The sequence below is a fragment of the Callithrix jacchus genome, chromosome 16, assembly GCF_049354715.1.
Source record: "Callithrix jacchus isolate 240 chromosome 16, calJac240_pri, whole genome shotgun sequence".
Classification (NCBI taxonomy): domain Eukaryota; kingdom Metazoa; phylum Chordata; class Mammalia; order Primates; family Cebidae; genus Callithrix; species Callithrix jacchus.
The window spans coordinates 34,914,342-34,932,065 of NC_133517.1; the positions used below are offsets into that span (position 1 = coordinate 34,914,342).

General features: G+C 38.1%; 1 long non-coding RNA gene across 1 annotated transcript in view; it reads right to left on the minus strand.

The window, feature by feature from the left end:
- Window positions 1-5,841: 5,841 nt before the first annotated feature.
- Window positions 5,842-17,724, minus strand: part of LOC128929850 (uncharacterized) — a 31,086-nt gene continuing 19,203 nt past the window's right edge. Inside the window, exons 3-4 of the long non-coding RNA XR_008477052.2 lie at window positions 9,264-9,312; window positions 5,842-6,329 (exon numbers count right to left, since the gene is read on the minus strand). This is a non-coding gene — a long non-coding RNA (uncharacterized LOC128929850). The remainder of the gene's footprint in view (window positions 6,330-9,263; window positions 9,313-17,724) is intronic.

Genomic DNA, 17,724 nt, shown 5'->3' on the forward strand with positions numbered 1-17,724 from the left:
TCTGGTAGCTTCCATGTTTTCTGGTACAAGATATTTCAGGCTCATCTTATAGCTTCCAGTACCCAGACTTTAAGTCATCTATTTGTTCCAGAAGTCTGTTTAGAAGTGGAAGTCCTATATATTGGCCATAGTCTGAGGACTAGGAATACACATTGTTTTTACACTGAAAATTGTTTCTAGGTCTTTTTAGTAGACAGAGGTTTAAAAAACTTAGTTTAAAAAAATTTTTAATTGCCTAGTTGATTTATGTCAGGCATTTTTTTATATATATACATATACACATGCATGTGTATGTGTCATAGATACACATAATAATTTCAGAGCACTAAATGTAAGATTACTGAAACTCTTTTTTTTCTTCTGTTTTTTGTTTTGTTTTTCCCACTGAGGATAGTTCTGGTATATATCCCACCAAAGATAAGTGTGTTTAGGCAAATTACCAAATTTTAAAGTCACTTGAAATAATTTCTCAGGTTTGGATGAAGCCACTAGCTCAGCCTATAGTTTAGTCCATTTATTTAACCTTGAATTTAAATTTTAAAGACTCCTTTATGTTATCATTTTCATTTAACTTTGTCATATTCACATAAAACACGGTTCCAATATTAAATCAACCAAATATGGTATATTCAGGAAAGTCTAGCTTCTATCTCTATGTTTTCTTTATGGTTTATCCTTACAAATTTTAACTTTTTAATATTTATATATTTATAAATTTTCTGAGATAAAGAGCAGAATACTGCATATACTTTTCTTTATCTTGCTTTTTTAAACTTACTTTATCTTGAAAATCACTAACAGTTTATAAAGATATCCTTTTTTAAAAGATAGATGCATGGTACATGATTGTGTATATATGATGTATCATTCAAATGGTCTCAATTGTGATAGACAATGAGACTATTTCCACTGATATTGCAAATAGTGCTATAATAGATAGTCTTAAGTATATGTCCTCTATGTGTTTGCTACTGAATCTTTGGAATGTATTTCTAGAAATAAGATATGTAGTGCAGATGATGAATGAATATAAGAGTTTTCTAGATGTTGTCAAATTTTCATCAATAACATATGAAGTGTTTTATTCTCCCACAGCCTTACAAACAGGCTTTGTTGATTTTTGGATGTTTTTCTAACTGGCATATTAGAAATGGATCTCAGTGAAGATTTGATTTGGATTTCTCTCATTATGAGTAAAGATGAACATCTTTCCATAGTTTAAGAATTATTCACACTTTTTTTCTGTGAACTGTTTTCCCTGATTCTGACCCATTTTTCCATAGTTTCAATTTTTTCTTCTTTTATCAGAAGCTTTCATTATAGTAGGAATATTAACCTTCTGACTGTGAAGTGAGTTTCAACTTTTTTCCAGTTTGTCATTTGTCTTTATAAATTACTTATGTTTTATTTTCTATGCACACAAAAGTTTTGTTTCATTTATTTTGCACAATAATATGTATCAATTTTTTAAATTGAATTTAGATTTTAAAACATGGTTAGGAAAGTTTACCCTACTCTCAGATAACAGAAAAAACTCCTCATGCTTCCTTTTCATAATTATATGAATTGTTTACATCTACATTTCTTAATTCATAAAGATTTAACATAATTCATACTATGAAAATTATATACAATCTTATTTTCTAGTATGACTATGTAATTATCTTAACATCAATTAATAAAATTTTCATATTTTTCTGAGTTAATTGTTTATATTGATTTTCCATATGTAATGTGGAGTCTATTTCTAAATTGTACAAGTAATATTCATTTACCTGTTTCTAGGTATGAGACAATATATACTATCTTAATTGTAGAGGCTTTACAACATATTTTAATCTGATAGGTTTGGTTTCCTCTCATTGCTCCTATTTTTCAGAATTTTCCCCAATGTTCTTGCTTTTTTATGCTCCAAATAAATTTTGTAATCAAATTGTTTCAGTCCATAAAAAAACATGATGGTTGTTTTATAAAAGTTGCATTAAATTAATTAACCTTGAGAGAAACAACATTTATTAATGATGATTCTTTCAACCTAAAACCATAGATCAATTTTTTTGTTTTGGTTATTTGTAATCTATTTTGGTGTTTTATAGTTTTCTTCATGTAGGTTTTGGACATTCCTTGTTAAGCATTCTAATTTATCATTATGATAAATAGATAATAGATACATAGGTAAATAATGAAATATTAAGGAATTTAATGATATTTTCACCTGCAGTACATGTTTATGTGCCCTCATCTCTTTTTACCTGCTGTCTTACAGTACATAAAAAGTACTGTATATAAAAAATCACTCACTCTTTCAGGGAGCATATTAACCAACCATAAAAACAACCTCTGTAGAAACTACATTGTTCAGCAACACAGTGGCAAATGTAAGTTCTTAAAGTTCAGTACTTTCTCTGGTTCTTCTTAGAAAAAGTGTCAAGATGTATATTTATAATAAAATGAGATACAACATAAACTATATGTACTTTATTATCATTGTCTGTTTCTTACTCAAATTATCATTATATGTCATTCTGTATATATATAATTTACTTACTCAAATTATCATTAGTCTTATGTATATGTCCTCTATGTAATATTAGATATGTATAATGTCCTCTATGTAATATTATATATAATAATTTGAGTAAATAAAAAAACAGAGACAATGACAAAGAAGTGGGAAAAGAAAAACATTATAGATATATAATATATGTGTATGTGTGTGTATACACACACACACACACACACACACACACACACACACAGAGGAGAGAGACAGAGTCTCACTCTGTTGCCCAGGCTGGAGTGCTGTGGTGCAATCACAGGTCACTGCAGCTTCAACCACCCCAGCTCAGGTGATCTTCCCACCTCAGCCTCCCAGGTAACTGGGACTTACAAGTGTGGGCCACCATGCCTGACTAATTTTTTTCTTTGGAGAGATTGGGTTTCGCTGTGTTACCCAGGCTGGTCTTGAACTCCTGGGCTCCAATGAGTCACCTGCCTTGACCTCCCAAAGTACTGGGATTACAGAAGTGAGCCACCATGCCCAGCCCATTTTATTTTAGAAACCCTAAATGCTCTAAATGTTTTTTTTTAAAACAGATATTTGGATTTTGCCTTAAAATAGCACAAATTTGCAACTCTGACCAAATTAACCATAACTTTACTGTTATTTTTACCAAATGCATACAATTTTAATTGGTGAACTTGATAATTACCTCTTGATGGCTTTTTCACTCCAGACTAAATTCCCATGCCTCCTCTCCTGATTTTAGTGGCTGAGAATAATTTGTAGAGGGGCTTCCTGGAAGCAGTCCAGTGCAAACAACCTAGAGAGCTATAGTTCTTTATTTAAAACAGGCTATTTAAGTTTAATTATCCTTTGGCTGATCCTCCAGGCTGCAAACTCATTTATCAGTACCCACAGATATAGTATTAAAAAATAAAGCATTTTATGCTTCTTAAAGATTTATTTCCAAAACTATTTTTAAATTTAAATAATATTGAGACTACAATGTGGAAGATTACATTGTTGTCCCCAATTCCTGACCATTCTAGCATTTTCATTCTAGCCATGACCTCATTGTGGATAGAGTGAACTTTCTTATCCCTTGGGTTTGGCCCTGTGAACTTCGGGTTTGGCCCTGTCAACATGGTGAAACCCCGTCTCTACTAAAAATACAAAAAATTAGCTCGGCGTGGTGGCGCATGCCTGTAATCCCAGCTCCTCAGGAGGCTGAGGCAGGAGAATTGCCTGAACTCAGGAGGCGAACGTTGCCGTGAGCCAAGATCGCACCATTGCACTCCAGCCTGGGTAACAAGAGCGAAACTCCGTCTCAAAAAAAAAAAAAAGATTGCCCCTCTTGCAATCTTGTAGCTCTGCCACTGCCATGAGAAGGATATACCTAGCCTTATACACTGGTATGAGGAGGATGAGAGACAGAGAGAGGAATTGTCCCAGATGCCCCAAGGATTTGCAGTGATGGGATAAGCTTCCTCGGCTGCCCCAGCCTGAAGCAGAGTCACATGGAGAAGCCCAAACTACATCAGGAGAGCTCCATTTCACCCACAGATTCACAAGCCTTTTAAATTATTGTTATTTCAGTCTCTGGATTTTGGAGTTGTTTATTACACACTGGTAAATGACTGACTCAACAATCACTTAAATCCCCACACGAGGTAACAGCTGAGAATCTTGGACTTTTCTTTCCGTTTCACCCTCCAAATTCAATCAGCCATCAAATGTTCATTGGATCCCTACAATGTTTCTGCAGTTCTTCTTCCTTTCCATTTTCCCTATCAGTACTCATGCCATCCTATAACACATGTGAACTGTTTCAATAACCTTCAAACTAGCCTTTAATTTCCTTCCCCTCTAATTCATCTTTTTCACTAACATGAAACTGATGTTTTGTTTGTGTTGTTCTCCAAATTATAGACTTGATTATGCATATTCTTGAATATGTGTGTGTGTGTGTATATGCTTGACAACCTTCAATTAATATCTACAAATTCACAGCCACAAATTCTTCTTCTTTCTCCTAATGGATCATAGATGCAAGTTTTTTTTACTGAGTCCAAAAATGGCCTTAATAATGTGTGTTCTTAATATTTACTCCCCATCAATATAAACTGTCTTGTTCCTACCTTTGTGGTAGATAATTTATCATCATCCAAACTCACCTCTGCCATCAAATTCAGACTACCACCCCAAAATGTCTACCCAGCCTTCCCTTCTGCCATTCTTTCTCTACCGCTTTGAATCCCATATGTTAGCACACTAAGCTAATGAATTTCTTAGACAAGTTGTTGCTCTTAATGGTAATGCTCATGAAATGTTCTCTATCAGGCATGCCCTCTTGACCTTAAAGTCAAGCTAAAATATTTCATCCTCTGTGAAGATCTCTTTAACATCTTTTTCCACTCCTGTCCCAAGGTTCTACTCCTCTGGATTTAAAGAGGACTTGAATTTTTTTTTTCCAAGACAGAGTCTTACTCTGTTACCCAGGCTGGAGTGCAGTGGCATGATCTTGGCTCACTGCAACCTCCACCTCCTGGGTTCAAGTGATTCTCCTGACTCAGCCTCCTGAGTAGCTGGGATTGCAGGCATGCAGCATCATGCTGAGTTAATTTTGTATGCTTAGTAGAGAAGGGTTTTGCCATATTGGCTAGGCTGGTCTCAAACTCCTGACCTCAGGAAAACCACCTGCTTCGGCCTCCCAAAGTGCCAGGATTACAGGCGTGAGCCACCCCTCCCAGCTGACTAAATCTTTTTGATGTTGGCAACATTAAATTTACTTTGACCTTAGTGTCTCTTGCTGAAGTATCTCCTCCCTGAAAATGGGACCTTGTCCTACTAACCAAGGCTCACATAGTACTTGGTATTTAATAGGCATAATGCAGATGGGATAGATAAAACTCTTTCTGTGAAACCATCCAAGAGATACTTGGGAGTCTGTGACACAACGTTTTCCTGCTAAATATGATTGTGAAGAGGATTTTAGAGTATTTTACATTAAAAGTCTTTTCACTTCAAAATTATTTAGAAGTCAGAGATTGATGAAGCTCTAGGGATACTATCTTGGAGCAGTATAATTTGTAAAATTAAACAAGTTTTCAAGGTAGATTTTATACATGCTAATTAATACTATTTAAGGAATGCCTGATTTAATGAGAGATTATTACACATATAAAAGTGTTTGAACAAATTAGAGCAATAGAAAAGTAGTACCAAAAAATGTGAATGCAATTATCATTTGACCATGGTTATCCAAAGCCATAAGTATTCAATATTTATTTATGCAACAGAATAAAGAAAATAATTTTCAGTTTTTAAATTAATATAATCATTTCTAGCAAATATAGGTATTACTGCAACAAATTAAATTTATGAATGAAAAGAAATAGGTGTATCATTTAGTAGCCTAAACATAAATAAGCTTGCTATTAAATGGACACATGAATCTATAGATGCTATTGACATCAGAAGTATTATTTAAGTTCAGAAGCAGCACAAAAGTACCACCTATTAAGTTGCAACCACAATTTATGCTTCAAGAGACAAAGCATCATATCTCAGCATGACTTATACTCTCCATGTCACAATCCAACCCTGACAGAATGACCCTATTCCATAGCTCATGGATTCAGGGACCTGCTTTCCATCTCAAGTGACAGATTTGAAGATACAATAGTTTCTCTTAGATAGAGCATTTGTCAATCAAATGTAAGGCTCTGAGTAATGATAGCAGTCCATTGGGGGGCTTGAGAATTCAGAAGATAAGGGCAGAATCAAGATAATGAAGAGTCCAATTCACATCTCTTAGGGATTGTTTCTGAAAAGGTGGGAAAAGAAGAACATCTTAAATATGGTCACCTATTGTCATCAATCCTTTTTCTCTGAATCATTCATATTTCCCCTCCTCTGCTTAATAACAAAGCATAAATTTGTAGCAACAGATTTTCAGTCCCTAAAAAGTGTTTTCCAGAATAGAGTACACAAAACAACCTGCAATGATAGACAAAAAAAAACATTGAGCAGTTTCTATGTATATTTTGTCTCATCCCCTTTAATTCAAATGTTGTATTTGCATATGTTTGTAATAAATGTGTATATTTTATTACAATTATGTGTGTATTTTTTCTAAACAGGTATTGGGGTAAGTTATTATAGAATATTTTGAAAAGAGTACACAATGTAAACCACTTGGATCTGGATAAAATACAATAGGTCTCTTATTTATGTTTGTTTTTAATTCATAAATGATAGTCCATTAAGTTTTACTGTATCCCACATGTGATTATTGCCAGAGCTCTCCCTTGATACCCATCTTTATCCTTTGACTCAGAAGACAAAAAGTTCCATTTCCTATACAAGATCTCTTCAGGAAGAGTGGGAGAGCCTGTAGTTGTTTCTAAAACATATTACAACACAGGACAGCCTTGGCCATAGGGTGGTTTACAGATCATATTATTTAGTATTTGATAAACAAATCTTCACATATATGGACAAGTGGCTTTTTCAAAAAAGTACAAAAAAAAAAAAGAAACACAAGAGATTGGCACACTTGATATTTTGCCAAGAATAAGCAAAAGCAAGAAACTGACAAAATTAATACTCTTTTTACCCCTGAGATGATCTCACAGTCAGCATCACAGCAAGATATAGATCATGGCTGTCAGACCAGATATGAGAAGGAAAAAGCTAGGTATTCAAATTATTGATGGAACTATTTAATATATGTCATAAACTCATATTACTAATGAAGAACTATGCCCTAAGTTTATATTGTACCCCAGATATTATCTATCCTTTCCTCATCACATTCTATTTAGACAAAATAGAATTCTTTTCTATTTAGACAAAAAACAAAATAAAACATGTTTTTAAAGCAGAGACAAGTTCTCACTATGTTGCCCTGGCTAGTCTTGAACTCTTGAGCACAAGTGATCTGTCCCCTCAGCCTCGAAAAGTGCTAGGATTCCAGGTGGGAGTCATTATGCCTGGTCCTATTCTTTTCTAATTTATCAGTTATGTTTCAAAAGATACGCAACTACTTACACATGTAAATAAATGGTTAAAATTACATAAATAGTATGTATCAATACTTATTTATTATTGGGAACGTATGCTTAAAATTCTTAACACTTCAGGATAAATGATAAAAAATTTGGATACTACAACTCAAGAAAACATAACAAAAACTGTTTTAATGTTCTTTAAAGGGCTGTTACACTAATTAATTACCTTCATAAACTAGGTAAGGGTGTAACTGGTAGAATATTCTAGCTAAGAGGGAGATAATTCTTAAAGCCAATTGAATATTTTACTTTGCCAAAAATTATAAAGCTATTTAACCCCTTGTTATTTCACATTAAGTTAACAAAAACTAAAAAGATCTTAGATAGATTTTGTCTTTTCTCTAAAATCTCTAAGACTGCAAGCTTTTACTACTAAATCCTTAACTTGTAAAAGATAATGATACAAAGAATGTTATTTTTGAATAAGTAAAAAATAACTGATACAGAAAATAAAATTTGTTTTAAAACTGAGCAGGCGGCCAGGTGTAGTGGCTCATGCCTATAATCCCAGCACTTTGGGAGGCCGAGGTGGGAGGATCACGAAGTCAAGAGATCGAGACCATCTGATCAACATGGTGAAACCCTGTCTCTACTAAAAACACAAAAATTAGCTGGGCATGGTGGGGCGTGCCTGTAGTCCCAGCTACTCGGGAGGTTGAGGCAGGAGAATTGCTTGAACCAGAAGGCGGAGGTTGCGGTGAGCTGAGATTGTGCCATTGCACTCCAGTCTGGGTAACAACAGCGAAACTCCATCGCAAAAATAAATAAATAAATAAAACTGAGCAGGCAATTAAAGTACAGAATTTTGACAACACGATGAATGTTTTATTTCCAAAGGCAGTTTATGAAGAACTCATTCTATCTAAACAAACCCTAATTTTTATTTTCTTCAGTGGAGGAAGTATTTATTCAACACACCAATACAAGGGCATGATAAAAATCTCAATAGTATTTCCCAAATGTGTAGACTTTCTAGACATTATTTGGATTACCAAATCCTTTGTGGCCCACCCAAAATCCAGTGTGGCGTGGTCATAAATCATTTTCATTTTGAGTGTATTTTTTTCTCCTACATGTAGCTACTTTTCTCTAGTGGGAAACTTTTCATAATGTTTCCAGTGTGTGTTTTTATTCTGGGTTAAGTGTGTATATAATATGGGGCATGAAGTACAGTCAGGAAAAATGAAAAGATGACATTCTCTTACATCAACAACCTTTTCTGGAAGTACTGGCAATTAGTACCAAAGATTACATCAGCTTCATAACATTCAGATAGTTAAAGAAAAGCACAATATACAATGAGTCACATGACTGAGTCAATCATAAGTTAGAAAGAGCAGTTAACTCTTTATGATATAAAATTGAGAGTTCCTTAGTGAAACATTCCTGCCTTCCTTAATCTCCTCTTTTATTTAAAAGCCCAAACTAGGTTACTTTACTGCTTCTGAGTACCTAACAGACAGATCAGGAAAGAAAAGTAAAGGAATGGAAATTCATAGCAGTAAAAGTGTCTACTAGCAGTTCTCATTAAAAGCTGGATAAGAAGAGACGTTGAAATATTGTGCTAAACAGATTTGAGGTTGATTTCATTATTTGCAGTTCCTATTGTCTCAAATACTAGAAATTAAGCTTTGCTGGTTAGTTATTATGTGATATGACTATAGAGGAAAAAGCGTTTGATTACTCACAATATACACGTGTGCTTGTCTCCAAAACCATTTAAGAAGGTGGCATAGGCTAGAAGACATCAGATAAAGATGTTAGGACAGAACCCAGAGGAATATTATCTCTAACACCAAATAAGAAACATATTACACAAACTACAAGTACAGAATCCTAGGAAGGACACTTGGTCTCCATCTCAGATGTGGAATACAGAATTGCCACACTGAGTGGAAGATCCAGCTACCAGGACCAGCAGCACCAACTGCAGTCCTTTGCTTCTGTCATCAAAACTATGCCCAAACAAGTGGACATAGAACAAGCATGCCACACACTTCTGTCTTGGAGCTCAATGAGGAGTACAACTCTGCATTCCCCACCACCTTCCTTACTTTATTTTCTCAACAGCACTAATACCATCAGCTGTACCATCTATCTGACTCAGTTCTTTGTTTGTTCACAGTTCATCTCTTCCTGTAAAATGTAAGTTTCAGGATACAGGGATCTTTGTATTTGCATATGCTGCCATATAGCCAGCTCCCAGAACCAGATGCAGCACATCATAGGTGCTGCATAAATATTGTCAACTGAATAAATGAGAGCTCCCCCTGTCTGTCCACTTCTATGCCTGTGCACCCAGAGAGTTACTTGGGTCACAATGATATCACAGATGTCACCAAAGGCTTTCACCAAAGTTACAACCTGCACAGCTAGGGAACTGATGGGGAACTCTTCCCCTTTCTACCTCCCTAAATCTCTGTCAAGGAGTATTGAGTAAAGGAGATAGAAGAAGGTAAAGATTTCTCCAGAAGCTGTAACTGTCTGCTTATTCTTGATCCCATCTCAGTTTGTCTTAGCATAAAATAATTGACTATGGGGAAAGCAAAGAAACCTCAATAAGGGCTTGTAAGTCCACACCCAACACTGAAGGCTCACGATAGTGCCATGGCTTTCCAGTACCATCACTTTTGATGTCAGGTGTGAAGGACTGATGTCCATTCCATAGTGCTTCTTACACTGTTCTCCAAGTGTCTGACTTCATTTGGGCTGCTATAACAAAATATCTTAGACTGGATCACTTATAAACAATAGAATGTATTGCTCACAGTTCTGCAGGTTGGAAAGTCCGAAATCAAGGCACCAGCGGATTTGGTGTCTAGTGAGGGCTCACTCCTCCTAGAGAGCACCTTATAAGTGTCCTAACATTGTGGAAGGGCAAAAAAAAAAAAAAAAAAAAAAGCTCTCCTAAGCCTCTTTTTTAATGACAATAATTCAGTTCATGAGGGTGAAGCTCTCATGACCTAATGACTTCCCAAAGGCCCACCACTTAATACTAACACTTTGAAAGTTAGGTTTCAATATGGGAATTTTGGAGGGACGCAAACATTCAGACCATGCACATGGCTAAAGGCACTGCTACTTACAATTGCTTAGGCCATGGTTGCCTTCAAAAGGCATTGGGGCTGTCTCATGTCATTATGCTTACCTGTCAGCATGCTGCCATACTACCTGCTAAAGTCACTGGGATAATGAAAATGTACCAGGTGAAGACACCATCACCATGAACTGAAGATGAGGCTGGCCCCCAAGCAAACTGAGATGAACTGGAGTTTCTTACTCTGCTGAATGAAGCAGAGGAAAGCCCTTTTCTGGCTTTGTGGCTGACTACATTTTACTATTTGTGTTTAACAGAGATTTTGTATGTGTGTAAAGACAACTTTATGAGATTTATTTTTTAAATCTTATGTGTCCCTGACCCAAGGGTAACAAACATGGGAAGGGGTTTGGTCCTCTAGTGAGTCTGAGTAACTAATATAATCATTATAGCAGGCATCTATACTTATGTGCCCCTGTGCTAAGTGTCATATGTATACTGTCTTACTAAATTCTGACAACACTCTGAGAAACCAATGTTTAGAGAGGCTGATTGGAGCTGGAAATTTAACCATACCTCATTTCTAGTTGCTCCTCCCCTCTGATTCAATACATTAGTCCCAACTACTCAAAGTTCCTAAGTGCTGAGGTCTATTAGTCTTCCCATTTTGCAAAGGGAAATCAAGCACTGTGAAGCTCAAACGATTTGCCCCACACAACATAGTAAACTGTGGAGCTGGAAGAGCTGAGACCCAAAACCTACACTTTTAATCACTTTACTACACTGCTTCCTGATGTCTCCTCATACAGATGCTGGGAAAAAACATACAACATACATTTGTAGAGCATTTTAAAATGTACAAAACTTTCTCTCACACATTATCCCATCCCATTTGAACAACTTCTGCAGTCATTATTTTAAACCAGAGACTAAGGCCTCCACATAAAATGACTTTGCAGGCAGCATCAGACACAGGTTTTCATAGAACAAACAGAAACCGCAACTGAACTCATGGCTACCATTTTCCTCCTTCAGTCTAGACTCACAGAGGCTAGAGACCCTTTTGGAACAATGGGAAAACTTCTCCGATCTCTCTTTATTTGCTCTCTACTTGTTCGCCATTTCATAATCATTGCTGTCCAACTCATCTCCCGACTACTAGATAAATTACAACGTAATTAGGAAATTTTCTGTTGCATTACACTAGGTTAGCTCTGGGCTATACCAACTGCCAATAAAAAAAAAGTCACCTTTGTCTTAAGACTTTTTAGCTAGTATTTTTTACAAGTGCCCTCATACCTACTGTTTTAACTTTAAAAAATTGTGAAAATGTATTTGATGTGGAAAATGCCCTATTTTTGACTGAGCACAGTGGCTCACCCCTATAATTTCAGCACTTTGGGAGGCCAAGGTGGGCAGATCACTTGAGCAGGAGTTTGAGACCAGGCTAGACAACATGCTGAAACCCCATATCTGCAAAACATACACACACACACGATAAATTAGCTGGGCATGGTAATGTGTGTCTATAGTCCTAGAGGCTGAGGGAGGAGGATCACCTGAGCCCCAGAGTTCAAGGCTGCAGTGAGCTGTGATGGCCCCACTGCATACTCCAGTCTGGGCAACAATGAGACCCTAAGAAAGAGGAAGGAAGGGAGGAAGGGAGAAAGAGAGGCAGGGAGGGAGGGAAGGAGGGAGGGAGGGAGGGAAGCAGGGAGGAAGGAAAGAAATGCCTGATTTGTCATAGATTGGATGCTGAACTGGTGAAACTGGGGATCATTCTCATAATCACAAACCTAGGATTCACCTTTTAGACAGAGAACATTGCCAAGGGCTCATTTTATTCTAAATATTAAATCAAGGCTGGAGAAAGACCTAAGAATGCAATTTCTTGGATAATTATGTCAGCCCCTACCACAAAAGGGGTACAAAATAGGCTGAAAATCTTCTTGCAGCAGCTGAAGTTTATCTACCAAAGCAGAGGACTCTGAGCCAGTGCATTGCTTGGTTCTGGTTTCTCATGTGTGCATCCCTGCAGATAGGCAATTGTGTTTTGATCAACAGATACCATTTTAGCAAATGCTTTTGGTGTCTATTTCCCACCAGTTTGGGCAAGAAGACAGTCACTCCAGGGTAGACAGTGCCAAGCTCATTGCAGAGATCATTGTGACAAGAACAGAAATACGTAGCTGATCCAGGCCACCATGGGCTGCAATGAGGCTTATAGAAGCTGCCTTGTGGGCACTAAATGCATGACAAAAGAAGGCATGTTGTCTCAAAAGAGAGCACCCACGTGACTAAGCAATCAGGATAGGGCTTCAAAGAGCAAGGAAACAGACCTTTTACTTCCAGTGAGTCAGATCTTGTTTTAGAATCACTCATGAAGGGTTTCTCGTGTAATTATTTGCATAGGAGACCACAATATGGCTCCTTCTTACATGTCCCATTCTTGCATACTACACTCCAGCCTCTTCTACTTGTAATTCCCAGAGCAAACCGACCTCTCTTTGCTCCCTGACCTTTGCACGTGCTGGAATACCCTTTTTCACCCCTCCTATACCCCTGAGTCAGACTAACTCATCCTGCAGGTTTCATCTCTGAGATTATTCAGAAAACTTTTTAGGACAAAATTAACCCCACCTTAACATTAGGGAAAGAAAATTACTTACATTCTGTATTTTTATTTACTTATATTCTAATTATGTTTGTCTCTAATTTGAAGGATTCCATCAGGTTTGCCATTACCTCCCCAGAGCCTAAACCAGTACCTAGAACATAGTAGTAATCAACAAATACTGAAAGGACAAATAAACAAGATAAAAGAGAAAACTTAACAGATTATAGTATATGTCATTCTTTCTTGGGACACCAAGACTTTTGATAAACCAAATAGAAAGAGAAATCAGTTGATGAGCTCTAAGTGGTTGAAGAAGAGATCTATCTGTCTCCTGAAGTCTGACTACTCTAAGTAAGTCTGAGAACTCCGTGCAGTTAGAAGATCAGCACTGACACCAGGAAGCACTCAGTCAGGAGTAAACCACAGTGAGAAGCCAAACTGGGAAATGCAAATGGGAGAAATAGAACTAGTTTACAGAAAAATAAACAGATTCAAACTAAAATAAAAACAACTTTGGACTCAACTTTATCAACAGATATATACTGTAAGAGCTACTTTGTAATAATATGTATATCATCTAAATACATTTATTCTTAACAGATAATAACTAAAATACATTTAAATTTCATTCCATTAGCAAAAATTATGGCTGAGTGCAGTGGCTTACGCCTGTAATCCCACCACTTTGGGAGGCCAACAAGATAGAATCACATGAGGTCAGGAGTCCAAGACCAGCCTGGTCTACAAACAAATTAGCCGGGCATGGTGGCGCATGCCTGTAATCCTAGCTACTTGGGAGGCTGAAGCCGGAGAATCGCTTGAACCCAGGAGATGGAGGTTGTAGTGAGCCAAGATCGTGCCACTGCATTCCAGCCTGTACAACAAGAATGAAACTACGTCTCAAAAAAATAATCATAATGATTTTATGGTCCTGATAAGATGCAATTGGAAAGGCTCCCTTTTTTGGAGACAGTCTCATTCTATCTCCCAGGCTGTAGTGCAGTGGACCAATCACAGCTCACCGCGGCCTCCACCTCACCAGGCTCAAGCAATCCTCCTACACACCCTTCCAAGTAGCTGGGACTTTAGATGCATACCACCATGCCCAATTTATTTTTGTATTTTTTGTAGATATGGGATTTCTCCAGGTTGCCCAGTCTGGTATCGAACCCCTGGGCTTAACTGATCCTTCCACCTTGGCCTCCCAAAGTGCTGGAATTATAAGCATGAGCCACTGCCCTGACCGGTATCTCTTTCCTTAATTTTTATTTTATTTATCTATTTTTGGTAGAGACGGGGCCTGGTTATATTGCCCAGGCTGGTCTCAAGCTCCTGGCTTTAGAAATCCACCCACCTCAGCCACCCAATTTGCTGCAATTACAGGCATCAGCCACTGTGCCCATCGTATTTTTGCACAAGAATTATTCAAACCAAGTATATTCAGTAGATAACTTTTTTGTGCACTAACTACTATGTCACGTTACATGTAGACATCTCAGTCAATCCTGCTGACAACTCTGATAGAGGTGTGAAATATTTTCTCCTTAGCCAACGATTTGGTAAGGGGTACAGCCATGATTCAGGTCTAAGTGTGTCCGATTTAAAGTTTATGCTCTTAATCATCAAATTATACGTCTGCCAAAACTGACATTTGGGTCACTATTTAGCTAAAATATTTAAGTAAGTCAGGCCAGCATGCCCTACTAAGTGGCATAAATATTTATGCAGGTCAGGCCTGATATATACTGAACATAAACACAGAATCTGTAGTATTTAAGAGCAATGTTATCTGGCTCAGCATTCTAGGCCAGTAGAATAAGTGGCAAACATTATCTTCTGGCCAAACAAGAGAGGTAATTCATTTTGTTTTCACTGCTGCCTTGGCTGAGAATTCCGATCCATGCAAGTAAATTGATCTAAATCACATTCATACACATTAAAAATTCAAGGGGTAGGTGGGGTTTGGTGGCTCACACCTGTAATCTCAGCACTTTGGGAGGCCAAAACAAAAGGATCTCTTGATCTCTGGAGTTCAAGACCAACCTGGGCAACATAGCAACGCCCTGTCTCTACAAAAACTATTTAAAAATTAGTTGGGGCCAGGCGCGGTGGCTGAAGCCTGTAATCCCAGCACTTTGGGAGGCCGAGGCAGGTGGATCATGAGGTCAACAGATCGAGACCATCCTGGTCAACATGGTGAAAACCTGTCTCTACTAAAAATTACAAAAAAAAAAATTAGCTGGGCACGGTGGCGCGTGCCTGTAATCCCAGCTACTCAGGAGGCTGAGGCAGGAGAATTGCCTGAACCCAGGAGGCGGAGGTTGCGGTGAGCCGAGATCGCACCATTACACTCCAGCCTGGGTAACGAGAGCAAAACTCCATCTCAAAAAAAAAAAAAAATTAGTTGGGCATTGTGGTGCATACCTGTGGTCCCAGCTACTTAGGAAGCTGATATGGTTTGGCTGTGTCCCCACCCAAATCTCATCCTGAATTGTAGTCCCATAATTCCTGGTATTTTCAGAGGGACCCAGTGGGAGATCATTTGAATAATGTGGGTGGTTTTCCCCATACTGTTCTCATGGTAGTGAGTAAGTCTCATGGGATCTGATAGTTTTATCAGGGGTCTCCACTTTTGCATCTTCCTCATTTTCTCTTGCCACAGCCATGTGAGAAGTGCATTTTGCCTTCCAACATGATTCTGAGGCCTCCCCAGCCATGTGGAACTATAAACTCAGTTACATGTCTTTTTCTTCTCAGTCTTGGGTATGTCTTTACCAGCAGCATGAAAATGAACTAATAAAGTAAATTGGTAGCAGTAGAGTAGGACATTGCTAAAAAGATACCTGAAAATATGGAAGTGACTTTGGAATTAGGTAACAGGCAGAGGTTGAAACAGTTTGAGGGCTCAAAAGAAGACAGGAAAGTGTGGGAAAATTTGGAACTTCCTAGAGACTTGTTGAGTGGCTTTGACCAAAAGCCTGATATTGATACGGACAATAAGGTCCAGGCTGAGGTGGTCTTAGATGGAGATGAGGAACTTTTTGGGAATTGAAACAAATGTGAGTCTTGTTATGTTTTAGCAAAGAGACTGGCAGCATTTTTCCCTTGCCCTAGAGATTTGTGGAACTTTGAACTTTAGAGAGATGATTTAGGGTATCTGGCAGAAGAAATTTCTAAGCAGCAAAACATTCAAGAGGTGACTTGGGTGCTGTTAAAGGAAGCAGAGCATAAAAGTTTGGAAATGTGACAATGTGAAAAAAAGAAAAAAAAAATTTCGGAAGAGAAATTCAAGCCAGCTGCAGAAATTTGCATAAGTAATGAGGAGCTAAATGTTAATCCCCAAGGCAATGGGAAAAATGTTTCCAGGGCATATCAGAGGTCTTCACAGTAGCCCATCCTATCACAGGCCCAGAGGCCTAGAAGAAAATGGATTCATGGGCCAGGTACAGGGTCCCTGAGCTGTGTGCAGCCAAGGGACCAGGTGCCCTGTGTCCCAGCTGCTCCAGCCTGAAAGGCGTCAATATAGAGCTCAAACCAAGGCTTCAGAGAGTGCAAGCCCCAACCTTGGCAGCTTCCATGTGGTGTTGAGCCTATGAGTGCACAGAAGTCAGGAATTGGTGTTTGACAATGACAAAGACTCAGAACCAACCAAAATGCCCATCAATGATAGACTGGATAAAGAAAATGTAGCACATATACACCATGGAATACTATGCAGCCATAAAAAACGATGAGTTCATGTTCTTTGCAGGAACATGGATGAGGCTAGAAACCATCATTCTCAGCAAACTAACACAAGAGCAGAAAACCCAAAACTGCATGTTCTCCCTCATTAGTGGGAGTTGAACAATGAGAAAACATGGACACAGGGAAGGGAACAACACACACTGGGGCCTGTTGGGGGTTGGGGGCTAGGGGAGGGATAGCATTATGAGAAATACCTAATGTAGATGATGGGTTTATGAGTACAGCAAACTACCATAGCACATGTATACCTATGTAACAAACCTACACATTCTGTACATGTATCCCAGAACTTAAAGTATAATAATAACAATAATTGGTATTTGAGAACCTCCACTTAGATTTCAGAAGATGTATGGAAATATCTGGATGCCCAGGCAGAAGTTTGCTGCAGGGGCAGGGAATTCATGGAGAACTTCTGCTAGGGAAGTTTGGAAGGGAAATGTGGCATCAGATCCCCAATACACAGTCCCAACTGTGGTACCTCCTAGTAGAGCTATGAGAAGAGGGCCACCATCCTCCAGACCCCAGAATGGTAGATCCACCAGAAGCTTGCACTGTTTGCCTGCAAAAGACACAGACACTCAATGCCAGCCTGTGCAATTAGCTGGGAGGGTGGCCATACCCTGCAAAGCCACAGGGCAGAGCTGCCCAAGACCATGGGAACATACCTCTTGCATCAGCATGACCTGGATGTGAGACCTGGAGTCAAAGATCATTTGGGGGCTTTAAAATTTGACTGCCCCACTGG